The sequence below is a fragment of the Panicum virgatum genome, chromosome 9N, assembly GCF_016808335.1.
Source record: "Panicum virgatum strain AP13 chromosome 9N, P.virgatum_v5, whole genome shotgun sequence".
Lineage (NCBI taxonomy): Eukaryota > Viridiplantae > Streptophyta > Magnoliopsida > Poales > Poaceae > Panicum > Panicum virgatum.
The window spans coordinates 50991165-50997164 of NC_053153.1; the positions used below are offsets into that span (position 1 = coordinate 50991165).

Below are 6000 nucleotides of genomic sequence, written 5' to 3' on the forward strand. Positions count from 1 at the left end.
GGCTCGTCTTGGAGAACTGGACGAGGCCGAACTCTTGACCTTCCGCCGCACCTTCTTTTCCTTCTTCTTTCTTTTAGGTGCGGAGGGTCGTTGTTCTGGCTGGGGTTCTGGTGCACCCCAGAGTGCTTGCCCTTCACTGTCTTGTTGGATCATGAAGCGATGCTCTTCCTTCTTCTTGAACCTGAAAAACATATCCTCCTTTCCGACATAGAAACAGATTTCTCACTTACCAACATCGATCCTTGCCTTGGCAGACCTTAGAAAAGGTCGCCCAAGTACAAGGTCGACTCCAAGGTCACCCTCCATATCCATTACCACAAAGTCTGCAAGGACGAAGGAGTCTCGTACTCGTACGAAAACGTGTTTGGCTATCCCTTCGGGATACCGAATGGTTGAATCTGCAAGCTGTACGAGCATAGTTGTTGGGGAAAGAGCAGGATATTCAAGTGCTTCATATATTACCTTGGGCATTATATTCACGCTTGCCCCCAGATTGCATAGGCATCGCTCAAAGTGTTTGATGTAGATCGAGCAGCTGATCATGGGGATCCCTGGATCCTCTTGCACCACTGCCACCATGCCATCCCAAACGTCGTTCCTTGGGGGATAGTACCTACCTGCATGGTTATTGCGTGGTGGCCTCCGAGATGAGTTACCCCATCCGGTAGACACCATGCTGACATTTTCAACGGGAAACACGGGTTGCCTCGGGATCTTCCCGCTCTCAACAGCAGGTAACGAAGCAGCAATTTGTGCAAGCTGGGTTTCGATCATTTTGTTGAAACTTAACTGGTTTTTAAGAGTTGAAGACAAAGTTTCAAGTATGACATTTAAACTTTCCAGGGATTTGTCATTGGCCAAGAGCTTTTTATTTATATTTTCGTTGATTTTAACTTGGCCAAGAACAAGTTCTCTCAAGGGAGGTTGGTTTGAATTGAAATTCGAATTATAAGAAGGATTGTAGTTATTACCTCCCTGAAAAGGTGGACGTGGCTGGTTCCACCCCTGGCCTCCTTGCTGTGGACGGTACTCGTTGTTGTTGTTGTTGAGGTAGGCGCAGTCTTCACGAGTTTCGGGGCAGTCATTCCCCGAGTGTCCATCATTACCACAAACTTCGCACGTGAAGTGTGAACCCATGGCGTAAATGGGAGCATGGATCGGTTGTTTGCTCCCTTCCTCCATCTTCTTGATTAGGAGGTCCAGCTTTGCGGCAATCATATCCGTGTCTTTGACAGTATGCATTCTTTTGGTGCGGGGTTGGAGTCGTTCATCGCTCCACCCTTGATTGGAGACCATCTTCTCGACCAATGCTTTGGATTTGGCTATGGTCAGGTCGAGGAAGGCTCCTCCAGCAGCGGCAACAATGTTGGCTCGAGATGTCATTGTGAGCCCGTTGTAGAAGCTTTGCAGGACGAGCCACTCGTCCATGCCGTGGTGAGGACAGGCCAGGATGTATTCCTGCAGGCTCTCCCAAGCTTCTGGGATGGATTCCATCCCTGTCTGTTGGAAACTTGAAATTTTCCCATGCAGGGCATTTTTTTTTGCCCAGCGGGAAGAATTTTGTGAGGAACGCCTTGGAGCATTTGGCCCAGGTGTCGATGTCCTTTTCTTTATAAAACCACTGATTCGCCTTTCCCAGGAGGGAAAAGGGAAATAGACGAAGCTTGACAACATCGGCGGCGACACCCCGTATGACAACGGTGTCGCAGAGCTCCAGAAAGTTCTGCAAATGTGCATTTGCGTCCTCGTTCGGCTTGCCACAGAATGGGCTAGCCTGCACCATGTTGATGAGGCTTGATTTGAGCTCGAAGTTCATGTCCCTGACATTGATGTTGGGGCCAGAGGCCACATTGTCGGTGGAGGGGTCGGAGAACTCGCGGAGAGTCTTTTCAGCCATAGCCTCAAGAACGAGTGGTGCTTCTGAAATGGGTTCCTGTGCCGGGAGGATAGCGAGAGGAGGAACGACGCGAGGTCATGCCCTTCTCACGAGCCTCTCTGGATTGTCTGTGTAGTTTTCCGGCAGGGAGAAACTGGTCATACACTACCCCTGTCTTCTTTCAAATAAAAAAAATAAAAGAAGACATAAAATGACATTAGCCTGAAAGAGTAAAGACTATATCCTGAGTACAAAGTCTAAGTTACTATCAGCACAATATCTTTGTTCACATGCCGTCCCCGGCAACGACGCCAGAAATGCTTGTTGACATTTCTTAGCGCAATCACTAGGAATGGATAATCCTTAGCAACAGCGCAAGAAATGCCTGTTGGCAGTCCTTAGTGCAATCACTAGAAATGAAGGCGCCGAACCCATCCTAGCAACTGCACCCAAGGGGTGCCACTCTCGTGGTATAATCAATACGATTACAGATGGATCCGCAAGCGCACGTATATACCGTTGTAGCATTTCACCCGGAGAGTAAGGGTATCGTCATTTATTTGTGTCCCAAAGGACGGCAACGACAAAGGTATTGTACTCAACATTAACCATGACATTGTGCCTCAAGCAATAGGCAATACTCTAACAGGGGTAAGTACAGATAAAGAATAAGCAAGGGTAATGTGACACAACACACATCCATACTCCAAGAGGAAGGAATAAAGGAGAGAAACTATAAAACAAAGGACTACTCTATCCTACGTCAAGCCAGCTGGAGCTTAGGCTAGGTTAGGTGTCCTAGTGCTTCTATCCAAAGCTGGGGTCATGTTAGATGATGGTTAGGACTGCAGGTGCCAGGAAAATGGGATAGCGGGGAGAAGGTCCCACACCGGAGTACATCCAGTTCTGTTACCTCTTTGCATGAACTCCTACACTGAACCCGAACGTCAGGGAGTACGCTAAACACAACACCACTGTTACGCCGGACGGACAGGGCTGTCACCACCTGCCATCTACCCCAGTCACACCGTGGAGCATGGTCACATCCAAAGGATCCCGCATACCCGAGCACCACGCTCGTGTATGAAGTCACTACTCTAGTGCACCCAGGTCTCCCACCCTTCGGATGGACGAATAAAACACTAGAGCAAGCCCGAAGGCACAACGAACCTCTATCTGTACACGAATCATCTGGCTTAACCAATACCATAGCATAACTTATGAACGATCTAAGCATGGATTGATAAACTATCAAGATAGTAAAGCAACCATGGCAAAACTCTATATTATGAATAGAAGTCTGACAAGTCGGATACAAAGCCATACCAGGAGCCGAGGATTGCTCAACGACCCCGAGGACGACTTGCTCGCTAAAAAGAACTAGCCTAGCTCCACTACCTAGCTAAGAGAGCAAGAGAGAGGAGAGCCTTCTTGGAGAGAATGGAATGAAGTGTGTGTGTGTGTGTTTGAGAGGGGGGGAGAGAGAGGCCCTATTTATATTACTTGGAGGTCGGTTTCCCGCCAATGCATATATGGAAGGTGATCAGGTGCCTTGGTCGTGACTCCTCCACGAGATGCACCTGGACGTGTTGTAGGCCAGGTTCGGCCGACCCTAGGGGTCGGCCGACCCCACCTATCAGCCGTTCTTGTTGATCCTTTGCTGGGTGGTTGATTCGTTGGATCTTATCCTTATTCTCTAGTGCATCTTGCATGGAGGCCCCGTTTCCTCTGACATGTGGGCCCTCTTTGTAAGGGTGTGACGCCGGATGCGATATTCTGCGTAGTTATGTCGCGTCTGCTGCGTGTTTTCGTCTTATTCCGCTCTTGCTCGTCTGAAATGTACAAAACACGAAAACAACTGTGGAGCGAGGTTAGTGATACAAATATGTGAGTAAGGCATGTAGTTTTCCTTTATTATTGAGTATAGTTGACGGGTGAAAATGGCACTTAAGCACCATCAACAATACTCACAAGCTTGATCAATCTGTAACTGTTCTTGGAGCTTAGTTTTCTCTTCCTCGAGGCTCTTGATCTGCTGCTTCATGTCACAAAGTTCTAGATGATGCTTTCGGTTCGCTTCATACAGCTTGTTCCGAGCAGCAAGGGATTCATCTAGTCGTTTGGCAATTTGAGCATTATGCTGCTCCAAGGTTTTTCGATTGTCCACAGTCTTATACAAGGCATGAGACTTTAAGAAAGACCGATTGGCAACTTCCTATAAAATTCCAAAGTGAGATTGGTCAGATGTCACCAACTACTCGACACAGGCAAGCAGCAACAAAAGAAGGTTTACCTTGGTATATTTAAAGCACCATTGCATGGAATCTGCGAGCTTCTTTACATTGTCTACAGACAGCAATGAATCATCAAAGAGCTCCTTTCCTAACTCCTCCTGTGTAGACTGCGGCAAAGACTGAAAGGGTACCAATCTAACAGCATGAGTCTTTGACCCTTCAGCTCCACTACTGCCAGTTCCTGCAGCATTTGAGGTACCCTCAGTGGCTGTGGAAGGCTTATGCTTGGGTGCTTCAGGGTTTGGCTCATTCGATGTCCCAGGCATGTCTTTATTTGCTGGATTGGCAGTTGGATTTTCAATCAACCCGATTACCGGAGAATCGGGTGATGATCGAGTAGTTGTCTCTGGACTACTCTCCACCCAGTTACGGAAGTCTTGGATTTGATCCCTCTCATGGGCTGGGTGATGTTGGATCCTAGCCAAGCAAAGTTTGAAATAAGTAAGCTGAGGCAAACATGATCTAATTAAAGAATGACAGATTCTTACTGTCCACTGTCGAGATGATGTATTTTCCTCTGCAACATAGCTCCAGGAGCTTCCTTCCGCTTCTTGCCATCAACAGAAGGAGCAACATATTTTGAAGTTGGAGGCATACAATACCATGCCTTATAATTATTCTGCAGAGGAAAGAATTCGTCAGCAGGTCAAAATGCATGCCTACAAGTACTCGATACTATTCCATAACACTTACCCAGGTTTTTTCGGGAGGATTCGCTGCCTAGAAGAGTGCTGGCAATTTCAAAGACTTGTCAAAATTGAGTACTTTACAACACCATCTGATTGCTTCAGAGTGAGCCATTGCTTCTGCCGATAGTCTGGTGGGGTCCCTTGTACCTTCATATCTGAAGGCAGGATGTTTCCGATGCTGGAGAGGCTGGACCCGACGGCTTACAAAGGAGAAAACCACATGATCACCGGTAACTCCTTTGTTTTTCCAATTTGCAATGACTCTAAGGATGCACTCGACTTGCTTGCTACCAGGTCCTTTATTCGACCAGTTCTCTTGGACTTGGGGGGCGCCAGGCACTCTTTCTGGCAGTGGAGATTCGAAGTTCCCGACATGAAACCATAATTTTTTCCACTCGGTTCCTTTACCCGTTGCATCATAAGCTAAGTACTAGTCCCGGGTTTCGGGACGAAACACTAGTTCACATCCGCCAACGACGGAGGGTTTAGTGGCATTTGGAATGGGTACAAGGATGAAGAAATGCTGGCCAAGTTCATGGCAGTGCCCCACTACGTCTACTAACTCCTCAAGATGCCAAGCAATACAACAGTCATTCGCGTGGAGACGTCTCAAAAACTGCTATCATCGGAGCTTGCTTGAGTGACAACTAGGAACTCGAGCTCGTCAACTTCCTTAGGGCTAACCGAGACGTATTCGCGTGGAAACCAGCGGATATGCCAGGGGTGCCCAAGGAGTTGATCGAGCATGCACTAAAAGTCGACTCCAAAGCCATACCAAAGAAGCAACGACTATGACGCTTCTCCCCAGACAAGCGAGAAGCCATCAAGAAAGTGCTGGCAAAACTTCTCATAGCAGGGTTCATCAAAGAGGTTTACCACCCCGACTGGTTAGCCAATCCTGTGCTCGTCCAAAATAAGAACAACAACGAGTGGAGGATGTGCGTCGACTACACTAATCTGAACAAACACTACCCAAAAGGATCCTTTCGGGCTACCTCGCATTGATCAAGTAATCGACTCAACAGCAGTATGTGTCCTATATCCTTCATCGATTGCTATTCAGGCTATCACCAGATTGCCACGAAAGAAGAAGATCAAATCAAGACGGCAACCGTCAATGGTGTATTTCTCTGTATCATGA

At 47.6% G+C, this 6000-nt stretch overlaps 1 non-coding gene across 1 annotated transcript; it reads left to right on the forward strand.

Annotated features, from left to right (window-relative positions):
- The first annotated feature begins 1426 nt into the window (after positions 1–1426).
- LOC120693716 lies at positions 1427–1535 on the forward strand. Its single transcript, XR_005683171.1, has one exon. It is a non-coding gene; the product is annotated as a small nucleolar RNA R71 (small nucleolar RNA).
- Positions 1536–6000: the final 4465 nt, after the last annotated feature.